This window comes from Macaca fascicularis, chromosome 5 (genome assembly GCF_037993035.2).
Source record: "Macaca fascicularis isolate 582-1 chromosome 5, T2T-MFA8v1.1".
NCBI lineage: Eukaryota > Metazoa > Chordata > Mammalia > Primates > Cercopithecidae > Macaca > Macaca fascicularis.
The window spans coordinates 3,035,001-3,053,486 of NC_088379.1; the positions used below are offsets into that span (position 1 = coordinate 3,035,001).

General features: G+C 51.9%; 1 protein-coding gene and 1 long non-coding RNA gene across 24 annotated transcripts in view; one reads left to right on the plus strand and one right to left on the minus strand.

The window, feature by feature from the left end:
- LOC141410274 (uncharacterized) overlaps window positions 1–12,771 on the minus strand; it is a 26,985-nt gene extending 14,214 nt beyond the window's left edge. The window contains exon 1 of the long non-coding RNA XR_012434580.1: window positions 11,551–12,771. This is a non-coding gene — a long non-coding RNA (uncharacterized lncRNA). The remainder of the gene's footprint in view (window positions 1–11,550) is intronic.
- The window catches only part of ADD1 (adducin 1), a 96,495-nt gene continuing 89,339 nt past the window's right edge, over window positions 11,331–18,486 (plus strand). For 10 of the 23 annotated variants that reach the window (XM_005554336.5, XM_005554331.5, XM_005554337.5 and 7 more), the window contains exon 1: window positions 12,924–13,072. The gene's annotated coding sequence lies outside the window, so the exon portion shown is untranslated. Of the gene's footprint in view, window positions 11,807–12,923; window positions 13,073–13,152; window positions 13,464–18,486 lie in introns of those variants that run through there. The other 13 variants (XM_074039256.1, XM_074039268.1, XM_074039257.1 and 10 more) reach the window with 2 other exon arrangements.

The following is an 18,486-nucleotide window of genomic DNA, read 5'->3' on the forward strand; positions in this document are numbered from 1 at the left end:
AGGGAGAGAGAGAGAGACGGAGGGAGAGAGAGAGAGACGGAGGGAGAGAGAGAGACGGAGGGAGAGAGAGAGACGGAGGGAGAGAGAGAGACGGAGGGAGAGAGAGAGAGACGGAGGGAGAGAGAGAGAGACGGAGGGAGAGAGAGAGAGACGGAGGGAGAGAGAGAGAGACGGAGGGAGAGAGAGAGACGGAGGGAGAGAGAGAGAGACGGAGGGAGAGAGAGACGGAGAGAGAGAGACGGAGGGAGAGAGAGAGAGACGGAGGGAGAGAGAGAGACGGAGGGAGAGAGAGAGACGGAGAGAGAGAGACGGAGGGAGAGAGAGAGACGGAGAGAGAGAGACGGAGGGAGAGAGAGAGAGACGGAGGGGGAGAGAGAGACGGAGAGAGAGAGACGGAGGGAGAGAGAGAGAGACGGAGGGAGAGAGAGAGACGGAGGGAGAGAGAGAGAGACGGAGGGAGAGAGAGAGAGACGGAGGGAGAGAGAGAGAGACGGAGGGAGAGAGAGAGAGACGGAGGGAGAGAGAGAGACGGAGAGAGAGAGACGGAGGGAGAGAGAGAGAGACGGAGGGAGAGAGAGAGAGACGGAGGGAGAGAGAGAGAGATGGAGGGAGAGAGAGAGACGGAGGGAGAGAGAGAGACGGAGGGAGAGAGAGAGAGATGGAGGGAGAGAGAGAGACAGAGGGAGAGAGAGAGACGGAGGGAGAGAGAGAGAGACGGAGGGAGAGAGAGAGAGACGGAGGGAGAGAGAGAGAGATGGAGGGAGAGAGAGAGACAGAGGGAGAGAGAGAGACGGAGGGAGAGAGAGAGAGACGGAGGGAGAGAGAGAGAGACGGAGGGAGAGAGAGAGAGACGGAGGGAGAGAGAGAGACGGAGAGAGAGAGACGGAGGGAGAGAGAGAGAGACGGAGGGAGAGAGAGAGACGGAGGGAGAGAGAGAGAGATGGAGAGAGAGAGAGAGACGGAGGGAGAGAGAGACGGAGGGAGAGAGAGAGAGACGGAGGGAGAGAGAGAGAGATGGAGGGAGAGAGAGAGACAGAGGGAGAGAGAGAGACGGAGGGAGAGAGAGAGAGACGGAGGGAGAGAGAGAGACGGAGAGAGAGAGACGGAGGGAGAGAGAGAGAGACGGAGGGAGAGAGAGAGAGACGGAGGGAGAGAGAGAGTGACGGAGGGAGAGAGAGAGAGATGGAGGGAGAGAGAGAGACAGAGGGAGAGAGAGAGACGGAGGGAGAGAGAGAGAGACGGAGGGAGAGAGAGAGACGGAGGGAGAGAGAGAGAGACGGAGGGAGAGAGAGAGACGGAGAGAGAGAGACGGAGGGAGAGAGAGAGAGACGGAGGGAGAGAGAGAGAGACGGAGGGAGAGAGAGAGACGGAGGGAGAGAGAGAGAGATGGAGAGAGAGAGAGACGGAGGGAGAGAGAGACGGAGGGAGAGAGAGACGGAGGGAGAGAGAGAGACGGAGGGAGAGAGAGAGAGACGGAGGGAGAGAGAGAGACGGAGGGAGAGAGAGAGAGACGGAGGGAGAGAGAGAGACGGAGGGAGAGAGAGAGACGGAGGGAGAGAGAGAGAGATGGAGGGAGAGAGAGAGACGGAGGGAGAGAGAGAGACGGAGGGAGAGAGAGAGAGACGGAGGGAGAGAGAGAGACGGAGAGAGAGAGACGGAGGGAGAGAGAGAGAGACGGAGGGAGAGAGAGAGAGACGGAGGGAGAGAGAGAGAGACGGAGGGAGAGAGAGAGACGGAGGGAGAGAGAGAGACGGAGGGAGAGAGAGAGACGGAGGGAGAGAGAGAGAGACGGAGGGAGAGAGAGAGAGACGGAGGGAGAGAGAGAGAGACGGAGGGAGAGAGAGAGAGACGGAGGGAGAGAGAGAGACGGAGGGAGAGAGAGAGAGACGGAGGGAGAGAGAGAGACGGAGAGAGAGAGACGGAGGGAGAGAGAGAGAGACGGAGGGAGAGAGAGAGACGGAGGGAGAGAGAGAGACGGAGAGAGAGAGACGGAGGGAGAGAGAGAGACGGAGAGAGAGAGACGGAGGGAGAGAGAGAGAGACGGAGGGGGAGAGAGAGACGGAGAGAGAGAGACGGAGGGAGAGAGAGAGAGACGGAGGGAGAGAGAGAGACGGAGGGAGAGAGAGACGGAGGGAGAGAGAGAGAGACGGAGGGAGAGAGAGACGGAGGGAGAGAGAGAGAGACGGAGGGAGAGAGAGAGAGACGGAGGGAGAGAGAGAGAGACGGAGGGAGAGAGAGAGACGGAGGGAGAGAGAGAGAGATGGAGAGAGAGAGAGACGGAGGGAGAGAGAGAGAGACGGAGGGAGAGAGAGAGAGACGGAGGGAGAGAGAGAGACGGAGAGAGAGAGACGGAGGGAGAGAGAGAGAGACGGAGGGAGAGAGAGAGACGGAGGGAGAGAGAGAGAGATGGAGAGAGAGAGAGAGACGGAGGGAGAGAGAGACGGAGGGAGAGAGAGAGAGACGGAGGGAGAGAGAGAGAGATGGAGGGAGAGAGAGAGACAGAGAGAGAGAGAGAGACGGAGGGAGAGAGAGAGAGACGGAGGGAGAGAGAGAGACGGAGAGAGAGAGACGGAGGGAGAGAGAGAGAGACGGAGGGAGAGAGAGAGAGACGGAGGGAGAGAGAGAGTGACGGAGGGAGAGAGAGAGAGATGGAGGGAGAGAGAGAGACAGAGGGAGAGAGAGAGACGGAGGGAGAGAGAGAGAGACGGAGGGAGAGAGAGAGACGGAGGGAGAGAGAGAGAGACGGAGGGAGAGAGAGAGACGGAGAGAGAGAGACGGAGGGAGAGAGAGAGAGACGGAGGGAGAGAGAGAGAGACGGAGGGAGAGAGAGAGACGGAGGGAGAGAGAGAGAGATGGAGAGAGAGAGAGACGGAGGGAGAGAGAGACGGAGGGAGAGAGAGACGGAGGGAGAGAGAGAGACGGAGGGAGAGAGAGAGAGACGGAGGGAGAGAGAGAGACGGAGGGAGAGAGAGAGAGACGGAGGGAGAGAGAGAGACGGAGGGAGAGAGAGAGACGGAGGGAGAGAGAGAGAGATGGAGGGAGAGAGAGAGACGGAGGGAGAGAGAGAGACGGAGGGAGAGAGAGAGAGACGGAGGGAGAGAGAGAGACGGAGAGAGAGAGACGGAGGGAGAGAGAGAGAGACGGAGGGAGAGAGAGAGAGACGGAGGGAGAGAGAGAGAGACGGAGGGAGAGAGAGAGACGGAGGGAGAGAGAGAGACGGAGGGAGAGAGAGAGAGACGGAGGGAGAGAGAGAGAGACGGAGGGAGAGAGAGAGAGACGGAGGGAGAGAGAGAGAGACGGAGGGAGAGAGAGAGACGGAGGGAGAGAGAGAGAGACGGAGGGAGAGAGAGAGACGGAGAGAGAGAGACGGAGGGAGAGAGAGAGAGACGGAGGGAGAGAGAGAGACGGAGGGAGAGAGAGAGACGGAGAGAGAGAGACGGAGGGAGAGAGAGAGACGGAGAGAGAGAGACGGAGGGAGAGAGAGAGAGACGGAGGGGAGAGAGAGACGGAGAGAGAGAGACGGAGGGAGAGAGAGAGAGACGGAGGGAGAGAGAGAGACGGAGGGAGAGAGAGACGGAGGGAGAGAGAGAGAGACGGAGGGAGAGAGAGAGAGATGGAGAGAGAGAGACGGAGGGAGAGAGAGACGGAGGGAGAGAGAGAGAGACGGAGGGAGAGAGAGAGAGACGGAGGGAGAGAGAGAGAGACGGAGGGAGAGAGAGAGACGGAGGGAGAGAGAGAGAGATGGAGAGAGAGAGAGACGGAGGGAGAGAGAGAGACGGAGGGAGAGAGAGAGACGGAGGGAGAGAGAGACGGAGGGAGAGAGAGAGTGACGGAGGGAGAGAGAGAGACGGAGGGAGAGAGAGACGGAGGGAGAGAGAGAGTGACGGAGGGAGAGAGAGAGACGGAGAGAGAGAGACGGAGGGAGAGAGAGAGAGACGGAGGGAGAGAGAGAGTGACGGAGGGAGAGAGAGAGAGATGGAGAGAGAGAGAGACGGAGGGAGAGAGAGACGGAGGGAGAGAGAGAGTGACGGAGGGAGAGAGAGAGACGGAGGGAGAGAGAGACGGAGGGAGAGAGAGAGTGACGGAGGGAGAGAGAGAGAGATGGAGAGAGAGAGACGGAGGGAGAGAGAGACGGAGGGAGAGAGAGAGAGACGGAGGGAGAGAGAGAGACGGAGGGAGAGAGAGAGAGACGGAGGGAGAGAGAGAGAGATGGAGAGAGAGAGAGACGGAGGGAGAGAGAGAGACGGAGGGAGAGAGAGAGACGGAGGGAGAGAGAGAGATGGAGAGAGAGAGACGGAGGGAGAGAGAGAGACGGAGGGAGAGAGAGAGAGACGGAGGGAGAGAGAGAGAGACGGAGGGAGAGAGAGAGAGACGGAGGGAGAGAGAGAGACGGAGGGAGAGAGAGATGGAGAGAGAGAGAGACGGAGGGAGAGAGAGAGAGATGGAGAGAGAGAGAGACGGAGGGAGAGAGAGAGACGGAGGGAGAGAGAGACGGAGGGAGAGAGAGAGAGACGGAGGGAGAGAGAGAGACGGAGAGAGAGAGACGGAGGGAGAGAGAGAGAGACGGAGGGAGAGAGAGAGACGGAGAGAGAGAGACGGAGGGAGAGAGAGAGAGACGGAGGGAGAGAGAGAGACGGAGGGAGAGAGAGAGATGGAGGGAGAGAGAGAGACGGAGGGAGAGAGAGAGACGGAGGGAGAGAGAGAGACGGAGGGAGAGAGAGAGAGACGGAGGGAGAGAGAGAGACGGAGGGAGAGAGAGAGAGATGGAGGGAGAGAGAGAGAGACGGAGGGAGAGAGAGAGAGACGGAGGGAGAGAGAGAGACGGAGGGAGAGAGAGAGACGGAGGGAGAGAGAGAGATGGAGGGAGAGAGAGAGACGGAGGGAGAGAGAGAGAGACGGAGGGAGAGAGAGAGAGACGGAGGGAGAGAGAGAGAGACGGAGGGAGAGAGAGAGACGGAGGGAGAGAGAGACGGAGGGAGAGAGAGAGTGACGGAGGGAGAGAGAGAGAGATGGAGAGAGAGAGAGACGGAGGGAGAGAGAGAGACGGAGGGAGAGAGAGAGACGGAGGGAGAGAGAGACGGAGGGAGAGAGAGAGACGGAGGGAGAGAGAGACGGAGGGAGAGAGAGAGAGACGGAGGGAGAGAGAGAGACGGAGGGAGAGAGAGAGAGACGGAGGGAGAGACAAAGAGGGAGTCAAAGAGAAAAAGAAAAAGAAATCATAAAAAAGTGTGCCCTATTCCTTTAAAAACCAGGGTAAATTTAAAATCTGTAACTAATTATTGTAGGTCTTCTCTGTGACCCTATAACACTCCAACACTACCTTGTTGTCAGTGTAAACAAGGGCGTAGCCTGAAAACACTGAGGCCACTGACAACCCGGAGCTTTCCTATCAAAAATCCTTAACCAAGCAGATTTCCTAACAGGGGATTTAAATCTTAATTACCATACAAGGTCTGACCAGACCTAGGAGGAACTCCCTTCAGGACAGGATGATAGACGGTTCCTCCCAGATGATTGAGAAAAAAACCCAGTGGGTATTCAGTAATTGATATGGAGACTCCTGTGGAAGCAGAGTTTAAAAATTGCCTAGTAATTGGTCTCCTCAAACGTGCGAGCTGTTTGCACTCAGCCTAGCCTTAAAGTACAGAATCAAAAGACTATCTCAATCCTGACTCAGAAGGTTAGCTACACCCTCTCTGAAATGAATTTGCATAAGAACTGTTGTTTATAGGAATGCATTTTGATGGGGCAGATGGGTTGTTATGAAATTCTCAGGAGCCCAGGCCAGCTCTAGGACTCACCCCTGAGCGCACAGGCAACATTGGGCACGCTGGTAAAGGACCACTAGAATCCAGCAGCCCAGATCCCTTTCTTTGTGGTCAAAAGAGGCGGGAAAACAGGTGCAGGACTGCTACATCGGTGAGTGTAACTAATCCGATAAGCAGAGCTCCATGGGTGGTTATGCACCCTGGAAAGGAATAAGCATTAGGCTCTTAGAGGACACTCTAGGACTAATGCTTATCGGAAAATGACTAGGGGTGCTGGAGTCCCTATGTTCTATTTTCAGATGGGAAACGTTTCCCCCGCAAGGCAAAAACGCCCCTCAGATGTATTCTGGAGGATTAGGATCAATTTGACCTTCAGATGCTAAGAAAGAAATGACATATTCTTCTGCAGTACCGCCTGGCCACGATATCCTCTTCAAGGGGGAGAAACCTGGCCTCCTGAGGGAAGTATAAATTATAACACCATCTTACAGCTAGACCTCTTTTGTAGAAAAGAAGGCAAATGGAGTGAAGTGCCATATGTACAAACTTTTTCATTAAGAGACAACTCGCAATTATGTAAAAAGTGTGATTTATGCCCTACAGGAAGCCCTCAGAGTCTACCTCCCTACCTCAGCATCCCCCGACTCCTTCCCCAACTAATAAGGACCCCCCTTCAACCCAAACGGTCCAAAAGGAGATAGACAAAGGGGTAGACAATGAACCAAAGAGTGCCAGTATTCCCCGATTATGCCCTCTCCAAGCAGTGGGAGGAGGAGAATTCGCCTCAGCCAGAGTGCATGTAGCTTTTTCTCTCTCAGACTTAAAGCAAATTAAAGTAGACCTAGCTAAATTCTCAGATAACCCTGATGGCTATATTGATGTCTTACAAGGGTTAGGACAATCCTTTGATCTGACATGGAGAGATATAGTTACTGCTAAATCAGACACTAACCCCAAATGAGAGAAGTGCTACCATAACGGCAGCCTGAGAGTTTGGTGATCTCTGGTATCTCAGTCAGGTCAATGATAGGATGACAACAGAGGAAAGAGAACGATTTGCCACAGGCCAGCAGGCGGTGCCCAGTGTAGACCCTCACTGGGACATAGAATCAGAACATGGAGATTGGTGCCGCAGACATGTGTAACCTGCGTGCTAGGAGGACTAAGGAAAACTAGGAAGGAGCCTATGAATTATTCAGTGATGTCCACTATAACACAGGGAAAGGAAGAAAATCCTACTGCCTTTCTGGAGAGACTAAGGGAGGCATTGAGGAAGCATACCTCCCTGTCACCTGACTCTATTGAAGGCCAGTCAGCTGCACACATTAGAAAAAACTTCAAAAGTCCACCTTAGGCCCAGAGAAAAACTTAGAAAAAACCCTATTGAACTTGGCAACCTCAGTTTTTTATAATAGAGATCAGGAGAAGCAGGCGGAACAGGACGAACGAAACTAAAAAAAGGCCACAGCTTCAGTCATGGCCCTCAGGCAAGCGGACTTTGGAGGCTCTGGAAAAGGGAAAAGCTGGGCAAATCGAATGCCTAATAGGGCTTGCTTCTAGTGCGATCTACAAGGACACTTTAAAAAAGATTGTCCAAGTAGAAGTAAGCCGCCCCCTCATCCATGCCCCTTATGTCAAGGGAATCACTGGAAGGCCCACTGCCCCGGGGGATGAAGGTCCCCTGAGTCAGAAGCCACTAACCAGATGATCCAGCAGCAGGACTGAGGGTGCCTGGGGCAAGCGTCAGCCCATGCCATCACCCTCACAGAGCCCCGGGTATGCTTGAGCATTGAGGGCCAGGAGGTTAACCATCTGCTGGACACTGGCGTGGCCTTCTCAGTCTTACTCTCCTGTCCCGGACAACTGTCCTCCAGATCTGTCACTATCTGAGGGATCCTAGGACAGCCAGTCACTAGATACTTCTCCCAGCCATTAAGTTGTGACTGGGGAACTTTACTCTTTTCACGTGCTTTTCTAATTACGCCTAAAAGCCCCACTCCCTTGTTAGGGAGAGACATTCTGGCAAAAGAAGGGGCCATTATACACCTGAACATAGGAGAAGGAACACCCATTTGTTGTCCCCTGCTTGAGGAAGGAATTAATCCTGAAGTCTGGGCAACAGAAGGACAATATGGATGAGCAAAAATTGCCCTTCCTGCTCAAGTTAAACTAAAGGATTCCGCCTCCTTTCCCTACCAAAGACAGTACCCCCTCAGACCCGAGGCCCAACAAGGACTCCAAAGGATTGTTAAGGATCTAAAAGCCCAAGGCCTAGTAAAACCATGCAGTAGCCCCTGCAATACTCCAATTTTAGGAGTACAGAAACCCAACAGACAGTAGAGGTTAGTGTAAGATCTCAGGATTATCTATGAGGCTGTTCCTCTATACCCAGCTGTACCTAACCTTTATACTCTGCTTTCCCAAATACCAGAGGAAGCAGAGTGGTTTCCAGTCCTGGACCTTAAGGATGCCTTTTTCTGCATCCCTGTACATCCTGACTCTCAATTCTTGTTTGCCTTTGAAGATCCTTCATACCCAGTGTCTCAACTCACCTGGACTGTTTTATTCCAAGGGTTCAGGGATAGCCCCCATCTATTTGGCCAGGCATTAGCCCAAGACTTGAGCCAGTTCTCATACCTGAACACTCTTGTCCTTCGGTACGTGGATGATTTACTTTTAGCTACCTGTTCAGAAACCTTGTGCCATCAAGCCACCCAGGCACTCTTAAATTTCCTCACTACCTGTGGCTACAAGGTTTCCAAACCAAAGGCTCAGCTCTGCTCACAGCAAGTTAAATACTTAGGGCTAAAATTATCCAAAGGCACCACGGCCCTCAGTGAGGAACATATCCAGCCTATATGGCTTATCCTCATCCCAAAACCCTAAAGCAACTAAGGTTCCTTGGCATAACAGGTTTCTGCTGAATATGGATTCCCAGGTATGGTGAAATAGCCAGACCATTATATACGCTAATTAAGGAAACTTAGAAAGCCAATACCCATTTAATAACATGGACACCTGAAGCAGAAGCGGCTTTCTGGGCCCTAAAGAAGGCCCTAACCCAAGCCCCAGTACTCAGACAAAGAAATAGAATAGGGAACCTCATGAGGACATAGTTTCCTCCCCTCAGGATGGCTAGCCATCGAAGAAGGAAAAATACTTTGCCTGCAGCTAACCAATGGAAATTACTTAAAACCCTTCACCAAAACTTTGACTTAGGCATTGATAGCACCCTTCAGATGGCCAAATCATTTACTGGACCAGGCCTTTTCAAAAGTATCAAGCAGATAGTGGGGGCCTGTAAAGTGTACCAAAGAAATAATCCCCTGCACTGCAGGCCATACATTTAAATCCCTGTATCTTTAACCTCCTTGTTAAATTTGTCTCTTCCGGAATTGAAGCTGTAGAACTACAAATAGTTCCTCAAATGGAGACCCAGATGCAGTCCATGACTAAGATCTACCGCGGACCCCTGGACCAGCCTACTAGCCAGTGCTCCGATGTTAATGAGATCGAAGGCACCCCTCCAGAGGAAATCTCAACTGCACAATCCCTACTACACCCCAATTCAGCAGGAAGCAGTTAGAACGGTCGTTGGCCAACCTCCCCAACAGCACTTGAGTTTTCCTGTCGAGAAGGGGGACTGAGAGACAGGACTAGCTGGATTTCCTAGGCCAACTAAGAATCCCTAAGCCTAGCTGGGAAGGTGACCACATCCACCATTAAACACAGGGCTTGCAACTTAGCCCACACCCTACCAATCAGAGAGCTCACTAAAATGCTAATTAGGCAAAAACAGGAGGTAAATAGCCAATCATCTATTGCCTGAGAGCACAGCGGGAGGGACAAGGATCAGGATATAAACCCAGGCATTCGAGCCAGCAATGGCAACCCTCTTTGGGTCCCCTCCCCTTATATGGGAGGTCTGTCTTCACTCTATTTCACTCTATTAAATCTTGCAACTGCACTCTTCTGGTCCGTGTTTTGTTACGGCTTGAGCTGAGCTTTCGCTCGCCGTCCACCACTGCTGTTTGCCGCCATTGCAGACCCACCGCTGACTTCCATCCCTCTGGATCCAGCAGGGTGTCCGCTGTGCTCCTGATCCAGCAAGGCACCCCTTGCCACTCCCAATCGGGCTAAAGGTTTGCCATTGTTCCTGCATGGCTAAGTGCCTGGGTTCTTCCTAATCGAGCTGAACACTAGTCATTGGGTTCACGGTTCTCTTCTGTGACCCATGGCTTCTAATAGAGTGATAACACTCACCACATGGCCCAAGATTCCATTCCTTGGAATCTGTGAGGCCAAGAACCCCAGGTCAGAGAACATGAGGCTTGCCACTGAGAGGTGACAACATGCTAAAGCCCTTGCTCTCGGCACCTCCTTGGCCTTGGCATCCACTCTGGTGGCACTTGAGGAGCCCTTCAGCCCACCATGGCACTGTGGGAGCCCCTCTCTGGGCTGGCCAAGGCCGGAGCCGGCTCCCTCTGCTTGCAGGGAGGTGTGGAGGGAGAGGTGCAGCCAGGAACTGGGGTTGTGCATGGTGTAGGCCAGCGTGAGTTCTGGGTGGACGAGGGCTCGGTGGGCCCGGTGGGCCCTGCACTTGGAGCGACTGGCCAGTGCTGCCGGCCCCAGGCAGTGAGGGGTTTAGCACCCAGGCCAGCAGCTGCAGAGGGTGTGCCACACCCCCCAGCAGTGCCAGCCCACTGGCACTGTGCTCGAATTCTTGCAGGGCCTCAGCTGCCTCCCCGCAGGTCAGGGCTCGGGACCTGCAGCCCGCCATGCCCAGGCCTCCCCATCCCCACCGTGGGCTCCTATGCGGCCGGAGCCTCCCCAACGAATGCCGCCCCCTGTGCCACGGGCCCGGTCCCATCAACCTCCCAAGGGCTGAGAAGTGCGGGCACACGGCACGGGACTGGTGGGCAGCTCCACCTGCAGCCCAGGTGCAGGATCCACTAGGTGAAGCCAGCTGGGCTCCTGAGTCTAGTGGGGACTTGGAGAACCTTTATGTCTAGCTCAGGGATTGTAAATACACCAATCAGCACCCTGTGTCTAGCTCAAGGTTTGTAAATACACCAATCAGTACTCTGTAACTAGCTAACCTGGGGGGGTACTTGGAGAACTTTTCTGTCTAGCTCTCTGTGTCTAGCCAAAGGATTGCAAACGCACCAATCAGCACTCTGTGTCTAGCTCAGGGTTTGTAAATACATCAATCAGTACTCTGTGTCTAGCTCAAGGTTTGTAAATACACCAATCAGTACTCTGTCTAGCTAACCTAGTGGGGACTTGGAGAGCCTTTCTGTCTAGCACTCTGTGTCTAGCTAAAGGACTGTAATCACACCAATCAGCACTCCGTGTCTAGCTCAGGGATTGTAAACGCACCAATCAGCACTCTGTCAAAATGGACCAATCAACTCTCTGTAAAACGGACCAACAGCGCTCTGTAAAATGCACCAATCAGCTCTCTGTAAAATAGACTGATCAGCTCTCTGTAAAATGGAGCAATCAGCAGGATGTGGGTGGGGTCAGATAAGGGAATAAAAGCAGGATGCCCGGGCCAGCAGTGGCAACCCCCCCTCAGGTCCCCTTCCATGTTGTGGAAGCTTTGTTCTTTTGCCCTTTGCACTAAATCTTGCTGCTGCTCACTCTTTGTGTCCATGCCACCTTTATGAGCTATAATACTGCGAAGGTCTGCAGCTTCACTCCTAAAGCCAGCGAGACCAGGAACCCACCAGAAGGAACGGACAACTCCAGACGTGCCACCTTTAAGAGCTGTGACACTCACTGCAAAGGTCTGCAGCTTCACTCCTGAAGTCAGTGAGACTACGAACCCACTAGAAGGAAGAAACTGCGGACACATCTGAACATCTGAAGGAACAGACACCGGACACACCATCTTTAAGAACCGTGACACTCACTGCTAGCGTCCGTGGCTTCATTCTTGAAGTCAGCGAGACCAAGAACCCACCAATTCCGGACACACCACCATCTTGGAAGTGGTCCACCACCATCTTGGGACCTCTGGGAGCAAGGACCCCCAGGTAACATAGTCAAGTCTGTCAACTCCTGGGCTCAGGCTATCCTCCTGTCTGCCTCCCTAAGTGCTGGGATTTTAGGCTGAAGCCACTGCGCCCAACTTGGCTCTCTGCTTCCTCAACTGCCATCCTAATGAATGTTAAGTGGTATCCCACAATGGTTTTGATTTGTGTTTCCCTAGTGATTAACGATGGGAAGCAGAAGTGAATGAGACAGAATTGTGATCTTGTCAGAAAAGTCATCTTGGAAAAGCCAACGTCCAAAAGAAATGGTTAGAACAAGGGTCGCTGACTCCCATCCAGATGGTATCCCTGACCCTTGTGGGGCAATGTCACAGAGGCTCCTGCTCGGCAGGGAGGTCTGGATTCCACACTCTTCTGCCACTGCCCAGCTCTGGACCTCAGCTTTCTATGGGTGTCAAGAGGACAAGCAGCCGTGCCCATTTGTCTTGCTGGTGTTTTTGGGTGTCAGATGCGCCAGCAGGAGGGACAGTGTGTGGGAAGGTGCTGGTGTGAGGCTGGTCCCGCCAAAGCCCTGCAGGCTCACTCCCTGGTTGTGCGGAGGTGCTGGTGCTCGCTCGTCCCCTCAGCACCCACAGGCCGGGCCCGGGTGCCAGGCAGTTGTCCTCTGTGGAGCCTTATCGGGGCCCACAGGCCCTACTGCCTCGACCCCACCCGGGCCCCAAAACTCGGCCTGGGGGCCGCACAAGGCGGGGCCACGCGGGGCAGGGCCCGTCTGCTGGGGGAGTGCGCGGGGTGGGCAGCGGGGGGCAGGGTTCCTGGACTCCGACAGCCCGTCCGGCCGAGGTCAATCACAATGAAACCGTGTCCAGCGGACTCGGCTGGGGCTGGCCGCAGCCGACCGAGCCATCGTGAAGCCATGACGTGGCGCCCAAAGCTGCTGGCCTAGTGCACTCCGTGCTCGTCCCCGGCCTCCGCAGGCTCAGGCGGGGTCGCCCCGAGGCGGGTCTGGCGGGTCCAATCGCCCCGCCCGCAGGGGACCCGCCCCTCATGGGCCCCGCCAATCGCAGGGCACGTTGCTCTGCAGTGCCGCGCGGCTCGGCCTATGGGGCGGCGCGTTGTTGGGTTGCAGCGCTGCAGGCCGCACCCAGCTCGGGAGGTGGGGGCGAGCGGAGGGGCTGAGGGGCGGAGAGGCCGGGCGGGCCGCGGCTGTGGGCCAGGGGACGGGGGCGGAGCCGGAGTCGGAGCCGACGGGCGGTGGCCGCAGTGGCACCCCGGAATCCCGCGTGCTGCCCACGATTCGCTTCTGAGGTGAGGTTCGCGAGCGGGAGCGGGGGCGGCGGGGGCCCGGTTCGGGCTGAGGAGGCGGCTGGGGCGCGGCGAACTGGGCCGCGGCGGGCGGGGACAGCGAGGCCTGCAGCGGCCCTGGCAGCGCGGGGGGCGGGGAGGCCGCTTCGCCGCCGAGGGCGTCTTGGAGGGGTCCCCGCGGGGGCCGTCGGCCTGGGCCGAGCCTGGGAGCGAGGGCGCCGCCGATCTGTCAGCGTGATAGGACCCCGGGGACGAGGCTTCTCCCTGGCCGGTCGTTCCTGGCCGGCTGGTGGGCTGCAGGGGTCGGGGCGGAGGAGGAGGACCCTGGCCGGAGGCTGGTCAGCATCCTGCTTGGGAGACCGGTTCCGCGGTCCGCAGCGCTGGTGGCTTCAAGGTTTGTGTACGGACGCCTGTTTGGGTACTGCCTGTCGGCTCTCGTATTTAAAAACGACGGCTTCTGCCAAAAGAGAAAAGCCGTATCTGCCGACGGAAGCTCCGGAGATAATCCTGGAACTTTATCAGCGATGGGGCTGTGGGTCACCTTTGCCCTCCTTCTCTTTTTTTTTTTTCTTAATCTTTTATTTTCGTTTTTGGGAGATGTCAGAGGGCCTTTCCCTATTACAGTGACTTTTATCTTTGTTCTTGTAATGGCTCAAGATAGTTGGGAGGTAATTTGCATTCACTTTATGCATACCCACCTTGAAAAACATATTTTGGTTCGCCTGAAACTGTTGTTGGTTTGAGCATAATTTATGCCTAGAATCCAGAAAGCAGTGATCATATCTCCAAAGACCAAAAACATAGCTGATAGCTGTATGCATTACTAGTAAGTTACGATTTTTTGTGTGAAAAATTGAGATATTAATGGGGATAGGAAATAGAATGCTGATAGGTAGACTGTGTCTATGAGTAGAGGAACCTACTGAAAACAAGCTTGGAGTAGATGGGTAGGAGTTCAGCAGGCACCAGAGAGAGGAGGGCATTTCAGGCAGAGGGTATGAATTGTATGAAAGTTGATTTGTAAACTTTGGAGTCTTAAATGGACAAGGGCCAGTGATGATAACTTTTTTTATGTTTGTTTGAGGCGGAGTCTTGCTCTGTTGCCAGGCTGGAGTGCAGAGGTGCGATCTCCGCTCACTGCAACCTCCGCCTCCCGGGTTCAAGAGATTCTTCTGTCTCAGCCTCCTGAGTATCTGGGACTACAGGTGCGCGCCACCACTCCCAGCTAGTTTTTGTATTTTTAGTAGAGACGGGGTTTCACCCTGTTGGTCAGGATGGTCTCAGTCTCTTGACCTTGTGATCTCTCCGCCTCAGCCTCCCAAAGTGCTGGGATTCCAGGCGTGAGCCACCGCGCCTGGCCTACGTTAAAATTTTAATACACCCCTTTGACTTTGACAGTGGGGAAAACTAGAATAGTAAAGTTGTCTTTTAAGGAAGTGGATGATTTTGGCATCAAAACTGCTTTTCAGAGTTTCGATGTGGTTTACAATGGTATGGACAAGCTGGTATGATTTGTTAGTTTACTACTTGTGATGTCTTTAGGTTTTAAAGTTTCGGATACTCACTGAGTGATGTGAGTCTAAACTCTAGCCAGTCCCCGAATTGTGAGATAGTTTTCCTTCTAAAATATACTTCCTACAAGCTGATCATTTTTTCCCCTTAATTCTTTTTTTTTTTTTTTTTTTGAGATGGAGTCTCACTCTGTGGCCCAGGCTGGAGTGCAGTGGCGAGATCTCGGCTCACTGCAAGCTCCGCCTCCCGGGTTCATGCCATTCTCCTGCCTCAGCCTCCCGAGTAGCTGGGACTACAGGCGCCCGCCTCTTCGCCCGGCTAGTTTTTTGTATTTTTTAGTAGAGACGGGGTTTCACTGGGTTAGCCAGGATGGTCTCGATCTCCTGATCTCGTGATCCGCCCGTCTGGGCCTCCCAAAGTGCTGGGATTACAGGCTTGAGCCACCGCGCCCGGCCTTTTCCCCTTAATTCTTTTGATGTTATCTGATGTACTGAGAAGGTTTTGTTTGGTGTTCAGTTTTGTGTTACTGATTTTGCCATAAAAACTGTTTCTTTACATGATTATTAGTTTTTAGTTCTTTCTTATAGTCTTTGACTTGAATAAGAAAAGTAAATACTGAAATGCTTTTAAAGATAAAGTATTTATTTATTACTTGAAACTTAGATTGACTGCCCTTCCTTTCTTTCCTTCCATGTTTACCTCTTCACATATACACATATGTAGAGAGAAAATAATATAAACCCCTTTTCTCATCCAGTTTCAACAGTCAATCTTGCTTCATCATATCCCCGCAGTCCTAGATATCATTTAACCGTTAAATAGTTCAATATGTATATCTTAAAGACTTAAAAAAAAGGTAAACATGAGTACCATTATCACAGAAAATGAGTAATTCCTTAATACTTTCAAATATCCAGCCAGTGTTTAAATTTTCAGAATTGTCTCTTTTTTTTTTTTTAAACAATTTCAATCTGGATCCACATGCTATCCATACAGTGTGACTAGTTTTATGGTAGTTTCCCCCTCCATATTTAGTTTTCTCCTGTAATTTATTTGTTGATGAAACCTGGTAGTTTGTCATGTGGAGTTATGCACAATCTCGATTTTACTCTGTGGCGTAGTTTAACAATACAGAATTTACTGAAAACTGGTCGTTAGGTCTAAAGGTGTGATCAAATTCAGCTTTATTTTTGTCAAGAAAACTTCATAGGTAAGTAGGCAGAAATGATTAGTAGTCTTTGTTTGCAGCCTTTGATTGTCAGTGCCTACAGTCATTTCAGTAAGCACTGAAATTGTTGATATTTGAATTCTCTAACTTCTTTTATTAAATAGAATATTTTTATAAAGAGAATTTTTCATGCCTCCACTATTTGGTTATCTTGAAGTACTGTATACCTTTTATAGAAAAGGGAGGATAAATTCTTAATTCTTCTGCATTATTTACTAGGTTTCACATAATGAATTGGTTCGCTAACATCCTTCAAAAGTAGCCAGTGAAGCTGGGCATGCTAGGGTGGGCCTGTAATCTTAGCTGCTCCTGAGGCTAAGATGGTACGAACCTGTGAGCCTGGGAGGTCGAGGCTGCAGTGAACCATGATCACTTCACTGCACTACTCTGTCTCTTAAAAAAAAAAAAAAAAAAAAAAGGGACTGAGCTCGGAGGCTCAGGTCTGTAATTCCAGCACTTTAGGAGGCCGAGGAGGGCAGATCATGAGGTCAGGAGATCAAGACCATCCTGGCTAACATGGTGAAACCCCATCTCTACTAAAAATACAAAAAATTAGCTGGGCATGGTGGTGCGTGCCTGTAGTCCCAACTACTAGGGAGGCTGAGGCAAGAGAATCGCTTGAACCCAGGAGGCGGAGGTTGCAGTGCCATTGCACTCCAGCCTGGGCAACAAGAGTGAAACTCCATCTCAAAAAAAAAAAAAAGTAAGACTAGGATTCTACTCAGCCTTCTCAATTGTATATGCCTGTATCTACTTTTCTTCTAAGCCAAACATTTTGGTTTTACTTGCTCACTGTTTGAACCCACACATTTCAGTCTCAGAACAAGATGAACATGTGAACCCCAAAAATTTGAGACAGGTCTCAGTTAATTTAGAAAGTTTATTTTGCCAAGGTTGAGAATGTGTGCCTGTGACACAGCCTGCAGAAGTCCTGATGACATGTGCCCAAGGTGGTCGGGCACAGCTTGGTTTTATACATTTTAAGGAGACATGAGACATCAGTCAATATATGCAAGAAGTACATTGGTTCAGTCCAGAAAGGCGGGGACAACTTGAAGCAGGGAGGGAGCTTCCAGGTCACCAGTAGGTGAGAGACAAATGGTTGCATTCTTTTGCGTTTCTGATAAGCCTTTCCAAAGGAGACAACCAGATACGCATCTTTCTCAGTGAGCAGAGGGATGACTTTGAACAGAGTGGGAGGCAAGACTGGGTGCCATGGCTCATTCCTGTATTCCCAGCACTTTGGGAGGCCATGGCAGGTGGATCACTTGAGATCAGGAGTTCGAGACCAGCCTGGCCAGCATGGTGAAACCCTGTCTCTACTAAAAATACGAAAATTAGCCAGGCCTGGTGCTGGGTGCCTGTAATCCCAGCTACTCAAGAGGCTGAGGCGGGAGAATCGCTCGAACCCAGGAGATGGAGGTTGCAGTGAGTTGAGATCATGCCATCGCACTCCAGCCTGGGACAGAGTGAGACTCCGGCCCAAAAAAAAAGGAATGTTAACATAGCATAATATTAAACTTTAACAGAGTTGTTTAATTGTTAATGCTTATTCTGGCCTTTGTACGTTGAGGAACCTTGAGTTTAAAGGAATGAAGGGAAGCACATTTAATACAGCTTGCCTTTTGAGCTTAATTTTTCTAGAAGTACCTTTTTAAACAGTTGTTATAACTAGTGTGTAACTGTTTTTGGTAACTGTTATAACTGTTTTTGGTAACTGTTAGCTTAAGTGTGTTGAATATATATTTAATTAATTAATTTTTTTTTTGGTTTGAGACAGACTCTTGCTCTGTCACCCAGACTGGAATATAGTGATGTGATCATAGTTTGCCGCAGCCTTGAACTCCTGGGCTTAAACCATTCTCCCACCTCTGACTCAGAAGTAGCTAGGACTGTACAGGTTCATGCCAACAGTCTTGGCTGTTTTTTTTTTTTTTTTGAGATAGGGTCTTGCTGTGTTGCTCAGGCTGATGTTGAATTCCTGGCCTCAAGTAATCCTCCTGCCTCAGCCTCTGAATATGCTAGGATAACAGGCATGAGCCACTGCACTTGGCCTTTTTCCAGGGTTTTTTTTTTTTTTTTGAGATGGAGTCTCGCTCTGTCGCCCAGGCTGGAGTGCAGTGGCTGGATCTTAGCGCACTGCAAGCTCCGCCTCCCGGGTTTATGCCATTTTCCTGCCTCAGCCTCCCGAGTAGCTGGGACTACAGTGGCTGGGACTACAGACACCCACCACCTCGCCCAGCTAGTTTTTTGTATTTTTTAGTAGAGACGAGGTTTCAACGTGTTAGCCAGAATGGTCTCGATCTCCTGACCTCATGATCTGCCTGTCTTGGCCTCCCAAAGTGTTGGGATTACAGGCTTGAGCCACCGCGCCCAGCCTTCAGGTTTTTACTGTTTAAGCAGTGCTCCAATTAATATTACATCTCCGTATTGAGCATTTATGAGGGACATCTATAAATACATTCTCTGAAGTGAAATTGCTATGTCGAAGGATAATTGCACTTTTCATTTGCATAGACATTTCCAAATTACCCTCCTGGCCCCAATTAATATTCTTACATTTCCATCTTTGGGCACCTATGAAGTATATCTATAGATACATTCTCAGAAGTGAGATTGCCGTGTCAAAGAGTAATTGCACTTTTACTTTCCGTAGATGTTTCCAGATTATCCTCCT